Source organism: Coregonus lavaretus, assembly GCF_964263955.1.
Source record: "Coregonus lavaretus genome assembly, chromosome: 29".
Classification (NCBI taxonomy): domain Eukaryota; kingdom Metazoa; phylum Chordata; class Actinopteri; order Salmoniformes; family Salmonidae; genus Coregonus; species Coregonus lavaretus.
Genome location: NC_140016.1, coordinates 37,518,057 through 37,536,752, shown reverse-complemented (window position 1 = coordinate 37,536,752; position 18,696 = coordinate 37,518,057). Strand labels below are relative to the sequence as shown.

Sequence of the window (18,696 nt, the reverse complement as noted above, 5' to 3'; positions counted from 1 at the left end):
GAGAGAGAGTCAGTCAGGATATGATACAATAAGGTATGGTGTCAAAAAACTTGGCTGCATTGTTCAATTCCCTCACATTTCCTATGAAACCTAAAGCCTGTGAGGCATTAGAAAGGAAAAGGAGCTAACGTATTTATTCATGCCTGGCAATAGCAGAGAGGAATAGTTCATCTTTGTGCTTTGTGCTCTCAGAGTAGGGAGAGAGAGGCCATCTGTCCAGTGACAAATCCTTTTACATTCTATTCAAAGGTTTATTAGCATTCATTCTTCTGCGATAGAAGCAGCTATTCTTCCTGGGGTCCACGCAAAACATTACATAGCCTAATTCAGAACATCAATAGACAGAACTATATCAATTTAAAACAAGAAAAAGGTTATGTACTGACTCAATACTGTAACAATGACGCTGGGAGTCATGAAGCAGGTGCAGTTGGTGAGTTTAATAATAATGAACATAGAGCAATAAAAAACAAGAGAAGCTTCTGGACATGAACACAGAACCAATACTGCCTGAAGAGGGATGCTAGGGAGTGCTAGATAAAGGGGGAGTAATCAAGGTAGTGATGAAGTCCAGGTGTGCCTAATGATGGGGCGCAGGTGTGCGTAATAAAGGTTGCCAGGTGTGCGTATGATGGGTTGCCAGGCCCGGTGGTTAGTAAACCGGCGATGTTGAGTGCCGGAGCAGGGGAGCTGGAGTAGACGTGACAGTACCACCACCCCCACCCCAGGACCAGGAACCAAAGGCCTATGGTGAGATCCGGGAGTTAGTGGGGAGATGTAATCTACAGTGGGGAGAACAAGTATTTGATACACTGCCAATTTTGCAGGTGTTCCTACTTACAAAGTATGTAGAGGTCTGTAATTTTTATCATAGGTACACTTCAACTGTGAGAGACGGAATCTAAAACAAAAATCCAGAAAATCACATTGTATGATTTTTAAGTAATTAGTTTGCATTTTATTGCATGACATAAGTATGTGATACATCAGAAAAGCAGAACTTAATATTTGGTACAGAAACCTTTGTTTGCAATTACAGAGATCATACGTTTCCTGTAGGTCTTTACCAGGTTTGCACACACTGCAGCAGGGATTTTGGCCCACTCCTCCATACAGACCTTCTCCAGATCCTTCAGGTTTCGGGGCTGTCGCTGGGCAATACGGACTTTCAGCTCCCTCCAAAGATTTTCTATTGGGTTCAGGTCTGGAGACTGGCTAGGCCACTCCAGGACCTTGAGATGCTTCTTACGGAGCCACTCCTTAGTTGCCCTGGCTGTGTGTTTCGGGTCGTTGTCATGCTGGAAGACCCAGCCACGACCCAACTTCAATGCTCTTACTGAGGGAAGGAGGTTGTTGGCCAAGATCTCGCAATACATGGCCCCATCCATCCTCCCCTCAATGCGGTGCAGTCGTCCTGTCCCCTTTGCAGAAAAGCATCCCCAAAGAATGATGTTTCCACCTCCATGCTTCCCGGTTGGGATGGTGTTCTTGGGGTTGTACTCATCCTTCTTCTTCCTCCAAACACGGCGAGTGGAGTTTAGACCAAAAAGCTCTATTTTTGTCTCATCAGACCACATGACCTTCTCCCATTCCTCCTCTGGATCATCCAGATGGTCATTGGCAAACTTCAGACGGGCCTGGACATGCGCTGGCTTGAGCAGGGGGACCTTGCGTGCGCTGCAGGATTTTAATCCATGACGGCGTAGTGTGTTACTAATGGTTTTCTTTGAGACTATGGTCCCAGCTCTCTTCAGGTCATTGACCAGGTCCTGCCGTGTAGTTCTGGGCTGATCCCTCACCTTCCTCATGATCATTGATGCCCCACGAGGTGAGATCTTGCATGGAGCCCCAGACCGAGGGTGATTGACCGTCATCTTGAACTTCTTCCATTTTCTAATAATTGCGCCAACAGTTGTTGCCTTCTCACCAAGCTGCTTGCCTATTGTCCTGTAGCCCATCCCAGCCTTGTGCAGGTCTACAATTTTATCCCTGATGTCATTACACAGCTCTCTGGTCTTGGCCATTGTGGAGAGGTTGGAGTCTGTTTGATTGAGTGTGTGGACAGGTGTCTTTTATACAGGTAACGAGTTCAAACAGGTGCAGTTAATACAGGTAATGAGTGGAGAACAGGAGGGCTTCTTAAAGATAAACTAACAGTTCTGTGAGAGACGGAATTCTTACTGGTTGGTAGGTGATCAAATACTTATGTCATGCAATAAAATGCAAATGATTTACTTAAAAATCATACAATGTGATTTTCTGGATTTTTGTTTTAGATTCCGTCTCTCACAGTTGAAGTGTACCTATGATAAAAATTGCAGACCTCTACATGCTTTGTAAGTAGGAAAACCTGCAAAATCGGAAGTGTATCAAATACTTGTTCTCCCCACTGTATATGTTACCTCGGTGATCCTCCCGAGAACCTTGAACGGCCCCACAAACAGGGGGCTCAGCTTCTTACAGGGTAGGCGGAGTGGGAGAGCCAGACGCGATCACCAGGATGGAACACGGGAGCTTCACTGCAGTGGCGATCTGCCTGCTCCTTCTGGCGGTGGACGGCACGCTGGAGCCTCACGTGGGCATCATTCCAAAACCTCTTTTGCGAACCTGAACCACTCATCAACAGCAGGAGCTTCAGTCTGGCTCGGGGTCTACGGAGCCAGGGCTGGCTGATAACCCAGAACACACTGGAAGGGAGTCAGCCCGGTGGAAGAGTGACGCAATTAATTCTGGGTGTACTCTGCCCAGGGAAGGAATCGGGCCCACTCCCCCTGACGGTCCTGGCAGTGACTCCTCAGGAACCTCCCCAGCTCCTGGTTCGTCCTCTCCACCTGCCCGTTAGACTGAGGCCGGTACCCGGAAGTGAGGCTGACCGTGACCCCCAGCTTCTCCATGAAGGCTCTCCATACCTGTGACGTGAATTGGGGGCCACGGTCGGAGCCGATGTCCTCTGGAAGGCCATAGTGCCAGAAGACCTGCTGGAACAGTGCCTCAGCGACTTGGAGAGCGGTAGGGAGACCAGAGAGAGGGATAAAACGGCAGGAATTAGAGTATCTGTCCACAACCACCAAGATGGTGGTGAAACCATCAGAGGAGGGGAGATCAGTGACAAAATCAATGGACAGATGAGACCAGGGACGCTGAGGCACGGGAAGGGGAAGGAGTTTCCCTGCTGGAGCGTGCCGGGGAGATTTAGTTTGGGCACATACAGAACAGGAGTTGACGTAGCGAGTGACGTCCTGTGCCAAGGTGGGCCACCACACCTGCATGTCCAGCGATGACATTTGTGTGTGCCCAGGTCAGCAGCCGATCCCTTATCCCTGTGGGAACGTAGGTGCACTCAGGAGGACAGGTAGCAGATACGGGTTCCCTCTCCATGGCCTGGCGAATGTCCACATCTACGTCACAGAGCATAGGGGCTACAACTCGAGAGGGCGGAATTATGGGTGCACTCAGGACAGGAACCTCTCCCGAGTCGTAGAGACGGGTTCAGCCGCCTCGCTGTCCGTATGTACTCCTTGGTGCACTCCAGCCAATGTCTCCACTCCTCTAATGCCAACTTAACTGCCAGGAGCTCCCGATCGCCGACATCACAGTTCCTCTCTGCAGGAGACAGTTTCTTTGAGTAATATGCACATGGATACATTTTCTGAGGATTACCTTGTCGTTGGGACAGGACAGCCCCCACATCCTCTTCTGAAGCGTCCACCTCCACCACGAAGGGCAGCGTAGGATCTGGGTGTTTGAGCAATGGGGCGGAGGTGAAACATTCCTTCAGTAGGCGGAAGGATTCATCGGCTGCAGGACTCCACCCCAACTTACGGGGACCACATTTGAGGAGAGAGGTGAGAGGAGAGACGATAGAGCTAAAGTTCTTGATGAAATGGCCCTTCACCGCTTTGACATATAGGTGGTTAGCCAGGAGGCATTCCAGGACTACTCAGACGTGACCGATGTGATCATCAAAGGTAGCCAAGTAGACCAGGATGTCGATGATATACACGACCACCTGGCGTCTGAGCATGTCCCGGAACACCTTGTTAACAAATGCCTGGAACACAGGTGGACGAGGTGGACGTGTAGATGAAACACTGTTGGAGCGCCTCATGGATGTACTCCTCCATAGCCTTGGTTTCATCCACGGACAGAGGGTAGATGCGGCTGCGCGGAGGCTCAGAGCCTGCAAGCAGGTTGATGGCAAAGTCCCAGAGGCGATGAGGAGGGAGACAGCTGGCGCGGGTCTTGGAAAAAACGTCCTGCAGGTCTTGGTATACCTCCGGGATGTTGGGCTGAAGGGCAACCACAGGACTCTCAACCTTCGTGGAACCACAGGGGAAAGGAAAACTGCACAGTCCATGATTGTGTATGGGTGCACTGATGATGAGGAAATGAAGGCTTTCTTGATGTTTTGACTCCACGGTGAAGGTGAGTGGTGTTGTGATGTGTGTGATAGTCCCGGATCCCAGTGGTCGATTATCCAGCGCTTGAACCAGAAACGGAGAGGAGAGTGGGTATGAGGTGATGTTGAGGGAGGAAGCAAGGGCCATGTCAATAAAATTCCGGAAGGTGAGGGCGTACTCCTCAGCGGTCTGGCCATCCTGCCGTAGTTGGAGTAGACGGTCACCCCCCTCTCTTTCCTCTGGTGGATGACGAAAACTCCTCTGAACAGAGCCATGAACACCTCATAGGAATCCAGCTCCTCCTCTCCTCTCTCCCAGACGGTCGTAGCCCACTCCAACGCCCATCCGGTCAGCAGGGAAATAACCGTGGCAACCTTGGACCTCTCGGTGGTGGGGGCTCCCATCTGATGAGCAAAATAGAGGGAGCACTGGAGTAGGAAGCCACGTCATTTGAATGGAGTCCCGTCGTATTTGTCCGGGACTGCTGGATGGGCTGGGGGGCTGGCTCGCTGGGTCGACTTGTGGTAGAGAATCCTCCGCTCGTTGGTGGTGACGCCCCTCCGGTAATGTCGAGACATTGAAGAACCTGGAGGACCTGATCCATAACTGTTCCCAGTTGCGCCAGATGGTCATGGTGTTGGCGAAGTAGGTGTCCCAGGGGCGGCAGGTAGCTTAGTGGTTAAGAGCGTTGTGCCAGTAACCGAAAGGTCGCTGGTTCTAATCCCTGAGCCAACTAGGTGAAAAATCTGTCGATGTGCCCTTGAGCATGTACTTAACCCTAATTGCTCCTGTAAGTCGCTCTGGATAAGAGCGTCTGCTAAATGACGTAAATGTAAAAATGTGTCCCTGTTCGCTGACCATCTGGGAGATGTCTTGATTCCCTGCTGCTTCCATTTGTTGAGGCAGTATTCTTTAATACTGACACTGGGAGTCAGGAAGCAGGTGCATATACTGTATGTTACATGTTTTTTTACTCAAACCACCCGTGGGCCGGATTGGACCTCCTCGCGGCCGGATGTTTGACACCCCTGGACTAGGACACAAGTACAACAAGAAGAAGGAGGAAAAAATAGAGGATAAAACCAACAAAAAAAGTATATGTTTTGGAGGATTTCACGTGGATTTCTAAAGGAAAGACAGTACAAGCAGGGATGGGTAGGTTACTTTCTAAATTTGGATTACCCAAACTCCGTTACGTAATCTGATTACTTTCAGCCACAGTCACAAAATATGATTTTAAACTGCTCACTCTAATGCCTAACCCTAACCTTAAATTAAGACTAAAAAAACTAGCCAATTTTGACTTTGCAGCTGGCCCATCTAACAGAAATCACTCAGTTCTGCCTCAAGGACAAGACTCATTCCAATAAGCGTCAACCTGCTTAAGAGGCATTAGAAGACAAAAATCTTAAGAGTTTACATAGCTGGCCATAAATGCATGTTGCATTTTACTTTAAGGGTTGGTTTAGGCTTCTTATAACCCATTGCCTTCTACTACAGATCATAATACGATTAGGCTATATCTTTGCATTAAAAAAAACTACAGAGTCTGATTTCTAGTCATTCCAATTAATTTAAGACCCCTTGATCTTCAAGAATTGTAAATATAGATTAGCCTAATTGTTTTACCTGAGTATACCCCAAAAACTAAGGACTAATGAGCCTAATCTATTGTTCTTGATTTTGTTGTCATGGAGGACTGATTGGGCTCATTGTTTTGAGTTGAAAAAGAAATGCTGCTCTCGGAATGGTATACTTTGAGCACTACCGAAATGTGCTACTTGCATGTGAAAAACTAGATGGTAATTTTAAAAGCTCCACTCGTGGTCTTCTTAAATTAAACATGTTTTTGACAGTATGTAGCACAATACCACCGGGGAGTTTAGAAGGGAAGAACTCAGACTTTTATTCAATAGGATGGGAATCGTACTATGCAGCTTTTGCAAGAGTGAATTTGTCACTGGCTGTCCACTTGGGGGCGTATTATTTACTCCGATTCTATTGCAAAACCTCTTTTAAATGGAAGCAAACAGAATGAAACGGGGAGGGACCTACCTGAATTTGTCAGATATAAACTCTCGTTTTGCTTTGTTTGCTTCCGTTTGGTTCTTAAACGGTAAACGATTTTCGTATGAATACACCCCTGGTCGCAAAAACAATGATTGATAGGCAGCTTAAACTTCTTTAATTGAACAATTTATGGGTTAAAATACACATATACATTTGTGAACAACCATCCACAACAACCACAATCCGCAAGGCGCAAATAAATGAGCAGCAGTGCGATTCACATTAATACACTATGTAGCCTAGATACTGTATAATAAGTGATATCAGTATTGCCCCGTAGGTTACATACCACAGCTGACATCCTTTATGCTTGATCCGTAAATATGGTCCGAAGACTTGCGAAGGCCAAATGAGCTCCGTACGGCGATATCCTGAATCACTGCAAGTGGTGAATCACTACAAGTGGGATGTAGCTCAGTTGGTAGAGCATGGCGATTGCAACGCCAGGGTTGTGGGTTCGATTCCCACGGGGGGTCCAGTATGAAAAAATAAAAATAATTATGTATGCACTCACTAACTGTAAGTTGCTCTGGATAAGAGTGTCTGCTAAAAATGTAAGTGCGGTGCATACCAATTTATTGGACGCATATGACAGCTCCCCGAAGCACAAGTATGAATGCTCTGATTTCTGCTGAGGCCGCATCGCAGTAAATGCTGTACGGCCATTGCAGACGTCGGATTGACCATGCAAAGCATCCAATAAATTGGTCTGCACCGCACCACTCGTAGTGATTCAGGGCTAATCTCTATAGCCATCCAGCCAATTACAAACAACTGGCTAAACAAAAAGACCTTTGCCCCCCAGCAAAATTTGCTTACATTTAGGCTATTGTTTATATGTGTATTTCAAAATATGTTGAGGTAGAAATCTGAGTATAATGCTTGTATGGACGTCAACCCCAATACATGTTCATGTCATCGTCACCAATCCACTGCATTACAGTTAAAAACGACTTTGACTACCACCACTAATTTCTGTATGCTATCTATGCTAACAGTTTATACGAATGGGAATTAGCATGTAGCAGTCACTTTTTCTAAACCTGAAAAGGGACAACTTGTAAATGTTATGCGTCAATAACAGTAAAAAATATCCAAATCGGATTTTAGTAACCACATTTTGGGCCTGTTACAATGCATCAATCATGACGGATTTGAAAAACATCCACTTGTTAAATTAGTTAGTTAGTTAAATTTGTTGAATGTGCGCCAATCCAGTGTCCTTCTATACCCCATGGTGTGCATTTAATTGACTTCTTTACCGTATCAATCCCCATTACCGCCCTGATCTCTTCCAGGAATTCAAACTAATTTTCGTCTTTGAAATCCCTACATGCGGTATCATAGATATGTTTTTTATTTGTGAATTTGTTCTGATAGCCTTTTGTCAAAGTTGTCCATGTTTGTTGTCAAGCAAGTGAGTTTGTGTTTATACAGGATGTACCGCCCCCACCTACTGTCAACCAATCATGTCAATGCGGAGCAATACGGAGCTATGCTGAGCCCTCCGCATTGTCACAAAATTTGGGAACTCAATTTGGCCTCCGCAAGCCTCCCAGACGCATTTTCGGATTAAGCATGAATTGGTTTTTACCTCCAAGCATTTATTTAATTAGGATAATCTTTGAATGCCAACAGCAGTCGAACCATTGGAAGACATTGCTTGGACTGTAGCCTACAAAAGCCTATTCCTGCATTTGGTGTGTCATCATAGTGGTCAGACAAACTTAAATTTGCACCTTTTTTTTATTTGAAGGTCAGCATTGATTAGAAAATAGAAAGGTGTCCAATAACTTTTGTGCAAACATCCCTTCTGAATTTAAAAGTAATCCTAGAAGTAATCATATAGTGTTTCAAAAGTATCTGTAATCGGATAAAAATAGTTTAGCTGGTAACGTAACGAATTACAGTTACAGTTTTTTTGTAATCCGTTACTCCCCAACCCTGAGTACAAGGCATTGAACAGGAAACAAACAAACAAAAACAAACAAACAAACAGAAAAGCACATAAAAGTGAAGTAGGATTGATCTGGACATTGTAATTGATGTGTACAGTGTTAATTACACTAAATTACACATTTAATAGCTTCATATTATATTTTATTTTACTCTTCATTATTTAAAAAGCAGCATGCATCAATGCGCAAAAAAACAAAAAAACAATGGTGACAGTAGTAGGAGCTTGGCCCATAGACTCAGTTGTCATATCTAACAAAGCCACCCTAGCAGAAAATGGAGTGACAACCTGTCCCAGCTGTCCCAGGCCTTTGGGAGTATCTCCCTACTGGAGGTAGAGGTGAATGAGCTTTGTGGTGAGTTGACAGTTCCGAGGCAGGATAAGGATGAGCTAGGGAGTTGTCAGGGAGTTGTCAGCAGTCATTGAATTGCTAGAACACATAGACACCACCATCCAAGAGAACAAACTGGAGCCTACCACAACCCTCACTACCACACCTTCACATCCCCTCAATGGCAGTACCACTGCTTCTCAGGGTGAAACTCCGGAACTCACACAGACTCAGAACGAGACATCAGTAACCAGCCCCAGAACAACTTCTCCTCCCACACCAGCACGTTCCCCTCATCAGATAGGTCAGACCAGACCTCCTCAAGATCATCACATCCCAGCCCCAGAGCACCAGCGCCAGCAAAGCCATGCTGGAACCCTCAGGAGAGAGGAAGACAATGAAAGGCCACCTGTGGTCCCCACCCCACTCCATCCAAAGAACATCAATCTAGACACCACAGCCCACAACAGCAGCACACAGGCAGAGCACCCTATGGCCTTCATTTTATGTGATTCCAGTGGGACATTTCTTAGAGAGAAACTGCTATTCCCTGGCATGTCAGTCAGAAAGCTATTGTGTCCAACAACAGCAAGTTCTTTAAAAAGTCTGTCAAGCAACACATTAAATGGGGCCAAACATAATATTATTCACACAGGTACTAATGATTTCATGGCTATGAGAGGAAATGTGGTTCCTGCAATGCAGCAAGTGGCAGCCAGAGCTGCAGAGAGATTTCCTAATACCAAGATCACTATATCCACCCTGTTACCATGTGGAGATGTGCCTTTCCATTTATTCAGAGAAGATGCACTGAGCTGTCTAGAGGCTGTGCTCTCTTGGGCAATGTTTACCTAGCGAACCACCGTGACATGCACACCCAGCTGATGTATGACCTGGTACACTTGAACAAACAGGTGTTTGCTAAGAAACTGAAATAAACTGCTCTGGGACAAAGCAAAAACCAAAATAAAAGGAACTCTGCCATGGTCTTGACCCAGGTTAGCACATAACCAACTAGAGTGAATACCAATAGTGTTGGATCTGTGACACTTGTATTGATCATATCTTCACTAATGCTGCAGAGCTTGGCTCCAAAGCAGTATCAGTTCCCATTGGCTGTAGTGACCATAACATTGTGGCAATAACAAGGAAAGCCAAAGTACCAAAGGCAAGGCCTAAAGTTATTTATAAGAGATCATACAAAATGTTTTCTCAGGACTCTTTTGTTGAAGACGCATAACATTTATGTTGGTTTGATGTATATAAGAAAGATAATCCAGATGCAGCAGTTGGAGTATTTGTATTGAAGATCTAATAATCAAAGAGAATAATTGGTGTTTGAATTTGGTCAAGTTTGTGTGGAAGAGGTGGAAAAACGATTGTTATCTATCATTAACGATAAGCCACCAGGTATAGACAACCTAGATGGGAAATTATTGAGAATGGTAGCAGAATGTATTGTCACCCCTATTTGCCATATCTGTAACCAAAGCCTAAAAAAGGAGTGTGTGTGTCCACAGGCTTGGAAGGAAGCTAAAGTAATTTTACTACCTAAAAATAGTAAATCACCCTTTGCTGGCTCTAACAGCCGCCCAATCAAATCAATTTAAATTGTATTTGTCAAATGTGCCAAATACAACTGGCGTAGGCTTTACCATGAAATGCTTGCTTACGAACCCATCCCAACAATGCAGTTTTTAAATTAAAATAAAATAATAACAGTAAAGAGGAATAAAATAAAATACCCAAGAATGGAGCTATATAACAAGGAGTACCAGTACCAGATCAATGTGCAGAGGTACGAGGTGTTTGAGGTAGACACAGTATGTACACGAAGGCATGGTAAAGTGTCTAGGTATCAGGATAAATAATAATAAGAGTAAAATAAAGAACAGAGCAGCAGCAGTAAATGATGACTGTAAAAGTGTGTGTAAAAAAAAGAAGGAAATATCACATTTACATATTATTCAGACCCTTTACTCAGTACTTTGTTGAAGCGCTTTTGGCAGCAATTACAGCCTCGAGTCTTCTTGGGTATGACACTGCAAGCTTGGCACAATTGTATTTGGGGAGTTTCTCCCATTCTTCTATTCTCTGTCAAGTTGAATGGGGAGCGTCGCTGCACAGCTATTTTCAGGTCTCTCCAGAGATGATTGATCAGGTGTATGTGAGTACAGGCTCTGGCTGGGCCACTCAAGGACAGTCAGACATTTGTCCCGAAGCGACTCCAGCGTTGTCTTAGCTGTGTGCTTAGGGTCGTTGCCCTGTTGGAAGGTGAACCTTCGCCCCAGTCTGAGGTCATGAGAGCTCTGGAGCAGGTTTTCATCAATGATCTCTCTGTACTTTGCTCTGTTCATCTTTCCCTCGATCCTGACTAGTCTCCCAGTCCCTGCCGCTGAAAAACATCCCTACAGCATGATGCTTCACCGTAGGGATGATGCCAGGTTTCCACCACACATGACGCTTGGAATTCAGGCCAAAGTGTTCAATCTTGGTTTCATCAGACCAGAGAATCTTGTTTCTCATGGTCTGAGAGTCCTTTAGGGGCCTTTTGGCGAACTCCAAGTGGGCTGTCATGTGCCTTTTACTGATGAGTGGCTTCCGTCTGGCTACTCTACCATAAAGGCCTGATTGGTGGAGTGCTGCAGAGATGGTTGTCCATCTGAAAGGTCCTCCCGTCTCCACAGAGGAAATCTGGAGCTCTGTCAGAGTGACCATCGGGTTCTTGGTCACCTCCCTGACTTGATGATGGTGTTGGAGTCGTGCGTGGCCACGCAGTCATGGGTGAACAGGGAGTACAGCAGGGGACTAAGCACACACCCCTGAGGGACCCCCATGTTGAGGCTCAACGTGGCAGAGGTGTTATTGCGTACCCTCACAACCTGGTGCTGGCACGTCAGAAAGTACAGGATCCAGTTTCAGAGGGAGGGGTTCAGTCCTAGGGTCCCTAGCTTAGTGATGAGCTTGGAAGGGACTATGGTCTTGAACTGTAGTCTATGAACAGCATTCTCACACAGCTATTTCCCCTCTTGTCCAGGTGGGAGAAGGCTGTGTGAAGTGCAATTGAGATTGCGTCATCTGTGGATCTGTTGGGGCAGTATGCGAATTGGAGTGGGTCCAGGGTGTCTGGGATGATGGTGTTGATGTGTGTCATGATGTGAGTGCTACTGGGCGATAGTCATTTAGGCAGGTTACCTTGGAGCTCTTGGGAACTGGGACAATGGTGGTCAGCTTGAAACATGTTGGGATTACAGACTGGGACAAGAATACATTGAACATGTCTTTGAAGGCACTTGGCAGCTGGTCATCGCTTGCTTTGAGAATGTGCCCTGGTATTCTGCCTGGCCCGGCGGCCTTGTGATTGTTAACCTGTTTAAACGTTTTGCTCTCATTGGCCATGGAGAGCGAGATCACAAAGTTATCCGGAAAAACAGGGACTTTCACGCAAAGCACAGTGTTATATTCCTCGAAGTGAGCATAAAAAGGCATTTAGCTCATTTGGGAGTTCTGCATCGCTGGGCAACTCATGGCTGGGTTTCCCTTTGTAATCCATTATTGTTTGCAAGCTCTGCCACATACAACGAGTGTCGGTGCCAGTGAAACAGGATTCTACCTTCCTCCTACAGTGAGGGAAAAAAAGTATTTGATCTCCTGCTGATTTTGTACATTTGCCCACTGACAAAGAAATGATCAGTCTATAATTTTAATGGTAGGTTTATTTGAACAGTGAGAGACAGAATAACAACAACAAAATCCAGAAAAACGCATGTCAAAAATGTTATAAATTGATTTGCATTTTAATGAGGGAAATAAGTATTTGACCCCTCTGCAAAACATGATTTAGTACTTTCTGGCAAAACTCTTGTTGGCAATCACAGAGGTCAGACGTTTCTTGTAGTTGGCCACCAGGTTTGCACACATCTCAGGAGGGATTTTGTTCCACTCCTTTTTGCATATCTTCTCCAAATCATTAAGGTTTCGAGGCTGACGTTTGGCAACTCGAACCTTCAGCTCCCTCCACATATTTTCTTTGGGATTAAGGTCTGGAGACTGGCTAGGCCACTCCAGGACATTAATGTGCTTCTTCTTGAGCCACTCCTTTGTTGCCTTGGCCGTGTGTTTTGGGTCATTTTCATGCTGGAATACCCATCCACGACCCATTTTCAATAACCTGAATGAGGGAAGGAGGTTCTCACCCAAGATTTGACGGTACATGGCCCCGTCCATCGTCCCTTTGATGCGGTGAAGTTGTCCTGTCCCCTTAGCAGAAAAACACCCCCAAAGCATAATGTTTCCACCTCCATGTTTGACGGTGGGGATGGTGTTCTTGGGGTCATAGGCAGCATTCCTCATCCTCCAAACACGGTGAGTTGAGTTGATGCCAAAGAGCTCGATTTTGGTCTCATCTGACCACAACACTTTCACCCAGTTCTCCTCTGAATCATTCAGATGTTCATTGGCAAACTTCAGATGGGCCTGTATATGTGCTTTCTTGAGCAGGGGGACCTTGCGGGCGCTGCAGGATTTCAGTCCTTCACGGCGTAGTGTGTTACCAATTGTTTTCTTGGTGACTATGGTCCCAGCTGCCTTGAGATCATTGACAAGATCATCCCGTGTAGTTCTGGGCTGATTCCTCACCATTCTCATGATCATTGCAACTCCACGAGGTGAGATCTTGCATGGAGCCCCAGGCCGAGGGAGATTGACAGTTATTTTGTGTTTCTTCCATTTGCGAATAATCGCACCAACTGTTGTCACCTTCTCAACAAACTGCTTACCAATGGTCTTGTAGCCCATTCCAGCCTTGTGTAGGTCTACAATCTTGTCCCTGACATCCTTGGAGAGCTCTTTGGTCTTGGCCATGGTGGAGAGTTTGGAATCTGATTGATTGATTGCTTCTGTGGACAGATGTCTTTTATACAGGTAACAAGCTGAGATTAGGAGCACTCCCTTTAAGAGTGTGCTCCTAATCTCAGCTTGTTACCTGTATAAAAGACACCTGGGAGCCAGAAATTGTTCTGATTGAGAGGGGGTCAAATACTTATTTCCCTCATGAAAATGCAAATCAATTTCTAACATTTTTTACATGCATTTTTCTGGATTTTTTTGTTGTTATTCTGTCTCTCACTGTTCAAATAAACCTACCATTAAAATTATAGACTGATCATTTCTTTGTCAGTGGGTAAACGTACAAAATCAACAGGGGATCAAATACTTTTTTCCCTCACTGTATATTGTCCTTTTGCATGTTTGATGTCTAGTCGGAGGTCGTAGCGGGATTTCTTGTATGCGTCCATGTCCCGTTCCTTGTAAGCGGTAGCTCTAGCCTTTAGCCCAGCACAGATATTGCCTGTAATCCATGGTGTTTGGTTTGGATACGTTCTTATTTGTATTTGTATTTGTATTTATTACGGATCCCCATTAGCGGCTGCCAAGGCAGCAGCTACTCTTCCTGGGGTCCAATCACAACTTACATACAATAAAACAATACATAACACAACACATTATTACACACTACTCTACCATAACATGTTTACAATACAAAATCAATAATACAGCAAAATAACAATATTAAAATGTGTGTGTGTAGAGTGCGTGTATTAGCATGTGTTTGAGAATGTTGTGTGTGTGCCTGTGTGTGTGTTTGTGTGTGTCTCTGTTCCATAAAGTATAGTTTTGTCTGTCTTTTAAATCAGATTTTACTGCTTGACTGAGTTACATGATGTGGAATAGAGTTCCATGTAGTCATGGCTCTATGTAGTACTGTGCATTTCCCCGTAGTCTGTTCTGGACTTGGGGACTGTGAAGAGACCTCTTCGTGGCATGTCTCGTGGGGTATGCATGGGTGTCTGAGCTGTTTGCCAGCATTCCAAACAGACAGACATTCAGCTTGTCAACACCTCCTAAAAAAACAAGCAGTGATGAAGTCAATCTCTCTTCCTTGCATGTCATTAATGTTCACTCTCCGTGTACTTTTAAGGGCCAGCCGTGCTGCCCTGTTCTGAGCCAACTGCAATTTTCCCAAGTCCCTCCTTGTGGCACCTGACCACACTAGTGAACAGTAGTCTAGGTGCGACAAAACTAGGGCCTTGTCACGGTTTCGGCCGAGGCTGCTCCTCCTCCTTGCTCGGGCAGGCTTCGGCAGTCGTCGTCCCCGGAGTACTAGCTGCCACCGTTGTATGTTTTCGATGTTTGTTTGGTTTTGTCTTATTTGTACACCTGTTTCCGTTTAGTGTTAATTATGTGTCCTATAAGTTCTCGTTTTGTTAGTCGTGTGTTGTGTGTAATTGTTCCGCCTGTCAGCAGGTGCTGTGATTGTTTTGCTCCATTGTTTGGAGAGTTTTCGCTCTTGTGTGCGCGCTATTTTGTATTTTGGTGTTTACGCACGGTGTGCGTAATCGCTCGCCTCCGGGCTCTTTTGAGGCCCGTTTGTATTTCGTTTGTCGTCTACTAAAGTCTGTTGGACTAAGCTTCTGTGTCTTGCGCCTGATTCCTGCACCACATCCACATTCAGCATTCTGACAGAATTACACACCCACTATGGAATCAGCAGGAGCAGCAGCAGCGCCCGAGTAGTTGGAGGAGCGCGTCCGCGGGCAGGACGACAGGATCCATCAAATCGGGACCGCCCTGCAGGACGTGATAAATACTCTGCACCGATGGGAGAACAGAGGGGTCCCCACACCTCCACCTACCTCCCCACCACCATCGGCCCGTCCGCCCATCCAAGCTCCGGAACCCAGTGGGATTCGGCTCTCGCTCCCGAGGGCGTATGATGGCACCGCTGCCGGGTGTCAGGGGTTCCTCCTGCAGGTGGAACTCTACCTGGCCACCGTATACCCGGCGCCCTCGGGACACGAGAGCGTTTCCACCCTCATCTCCTGTCTCACCGGCAAAGCGTTGGAGTGGGCCAACGCCGAATGGAGGGGGATAGACGCCGCCACTATCACCTACGCGGAGTTCTCCCGCCGCTTCAGGGCCGTGTTCGACCATCCACCTGAGGGGAAAGCGGCGGGGGAGCGTCTATTCTACCTCCGACAGGGGAAGAGGAGCGCCCAGGAGTTCGCCTTGGAATTCCGGACTCTAGCGGCGGATGCAGGGTGGAATGAGCGGGCACTCATCGACCACTATCGATGCAGTCTGCGGGAGGACGTCCGCCGAGAGCTGGCCTGCAGGGACACCAACCTCTCGTTCGACCAGTTGGTGGACATGTCCATCCGTCTCGACACCCTGCTGGTCACCCGCGGACGTCCCGAGTGGGGGCCGTCCATTCCACCCTCCAGCACCTCCGAGCCGAGCCCTATGGAGCTCGGGGGTGCTGGCACTAGAGAGAGGAGGAGAAGGAGCCCGAGGGGGGCCATCCCCTGCACCAACTGTGGCCGTGGAGGGCACACTGCGGCTAGGTGGTGGGGAGGGTCTCCAGGGGGACGAGACAACAGGCCACGCACTGGGGAGTCCTTCCAGGTGAGTAGGCGCCCCACTTACCCAGAGCTCTCTGTTGTGCACCTATGTATGCCTGTCAGTTTTCCACAGGTTGCACCTCATTCCCAGCATAAGGCGCTAGTAGATTCAGGCGCAGCTGGGAATTTTGTTGATCGGAATTTTTGTGTGAAGTTAGGGATTCCCCTCCTTCCTGTCAATGCTCCCTTCCCTGTACATGCACTAGATAGCCGCCCGTTGGGATCGGGGTTGATTAGGGAGGTCACAGCGCCACTTAGAATGAGTACGCAGGGGGGTCATGAGGAAACTATTCAGTTATATCTGATCGACTCTCCTGCGTATCCAGTGGTGCTGGGGCTTCCCTGGTTGATTACCCATAATCCCTCTATTTCGTGGCAACAGAGGGCTCTTATGGAGTGGTCTGCCCAGTGTGTGGGGCGATGTCTGGGTGTTTCCGTGGGGGCGACCTCAGTGTAGAGTCCGAACCAAGTGCCCGCAATGCACATTCCCCCTGAGTATGAGGAGGTAGCACTCGTGTTTAGCAAGGCGAGGGCGACGCGATTGCCACCTCATAGACAGGGGGATTGTGCGATAGACCTCCAGGCAGGAGCAGCGCTTCCGCGGAGCCATGTGTATCCTCTGTCTCAAGAGGAGAAGGGGGCTATGGAGACATACATAGCCGAGTCTCTGAGACAAGGATACATACGGCCCTCCACTTCCCCTGCGTCCTCAAGCTTCTTTTTTGTGAAGAAAAAGGATGGAGGATTGCGCCCGTGTATTGATTACCGTAGTCTCAATCAGATCACTGTGAAATACAGTTATCCACTCCCTCTGATTGCGACTATGACGGAATCATTACACGGAGCGCGTTTCTTCACAAAACTGGATCTCAGGAGCGCCTACAACTTGGTGCGCATTAGGGAGGGTGATGAATGGAAGACAGCATTTAGTACCACCTCGGGTCATTACGAGTATCTCGTCATGCCATACGGGTTGATAAATGCTCCTTCAGTCTTCCAATCCTTTGTGGATGAGATCTTCCGGGACATGCAGGGGCAAGGTGTGGTCGTGTACATTGACGATATTCTAGTGTACTCGTCTACCCGAGCCGAGCATGTAGCGCTGGTGCGCCGAGTGTTGAGGAGGCTGTTGGAGCACGACCTGTATGTCAAGGCAGAGAAATGTCTGTTTTTTCCAGGAGTCTATCTCCTTTTTGGGTTATCAGTTGTCCGCGTCAGGGGTGAAGATGGAGGTTGACCGTGTGTCAGCCGTGCGTAATTGGCAAACCCCAACCACGGTTAAAGAGGTGCAGCAGTTCTTGGGTTTTGTGAATTACTACCGGAGGTTTATCCGGGGTTTTGGACAGGTGGCAGCTCCCATAACGTCTCTTCTGAAGGGGGGTCCGGTGCGCTTGCAGTGGTCAGCTGAGGCGGACAGGGCTTTTGGGAGACTGAAGGGCCTGTTTACTTCGGCTCCGGTGCTGGCGCATCCGGATCCCGCTTTACCATTTCAGGTAGAGGTGGACGCGTCTGAGGCCGGTATAGGGGCCGTGCTATCGCAACGGTCCGGCACGCCACCTAAACTCCGCCCCTGTGCTTTTTACTCCAAAAAGCTCAGCCCGGCGGAGCGAAATTATGACGTAGGGGACAGGGAGCTGTTAGCCGTGGTACAGGCCCTAAAGGTGTGGAGGCATTGGCTTGAGGGGGCTCAACACCCTTTCCTCATTTTGACTGACCACCGTAACCTGGAGTACATCCAGGCAGCTAGGAGACTGAACCCTCGCCAGGCTCGGTGGAACATGTTTCTAGCCCGGTTAGTATTTAAAATCACGTACATCCCTGGGTCCCAGAACGGTAAGGCAGACGCCCTGTCCCAGCGGTATGACACAGAGGAGAGGTCCGTTGAGCCCACTCCCATACTACCGGAGTCTTGTCTGGTGGCACCGGTAGTGTGGGAGGTCGATGCTGAAATCGAGCGGGCGTTGCGTACCGACCCTAGCCCTCCACAGTGTCCTGTGGGTCGGACGTACGTTCCGCTCGAGGTTCGGGATCGACTTATTTATTGGGCTCACACGTCACCCTCCTCTGGACATCCAGGTATTGGCCGGACAGTGCACTGCCTTAGCGCTAAGTACTGGTGGCCAACGTTAGCCAGGGATGTGAGGGTTTATGTCTCCTCCTGCTCGGTGTGCGCCCAGTGTAAGGCACCCAGACACCTGCCCAGGGGGAAGTTACAACCCCTGCCCGTTCCACAACGACCCTGGTCTCACCTCTCGGTGGATTTTGTTACAGACCTTCCCCCCTCTCAGGGGAATACCACCATCCTGGTCGTTGTGGATCGGTTCTCTAAGGCCTGTCGTCTCCTCCCAATGCCGGGTCTTCCTACTGATAGGAGAGATTTTTTCACCTCTTCCACACTCACTTTACAGAATTCAAAATTACAATGCTTGTCTTTCATAATTTGGTCATATACTGGGAAGCTTAGCAGCAGTAGATGTG

The 18,696-nt window shown here is 47.5% G+C and overlaps 1 protein-coding gene across 1 annotated transcript in view; it reads right to left on the bottom strand.

The window, feature by feature from the left end:
- LOC311105136 (ecto-NOX disulfide-thiol exchanger 2-like) overlaps positions 1-18,696 on the bottom strand; it is a gene marked incomplete at its 3' end in the record, with an annotated part of 419,761 nt that overhangs the window by 173,720 nt on the left and 227,345 nt on the right. The window lies entirely within an intron of this gene.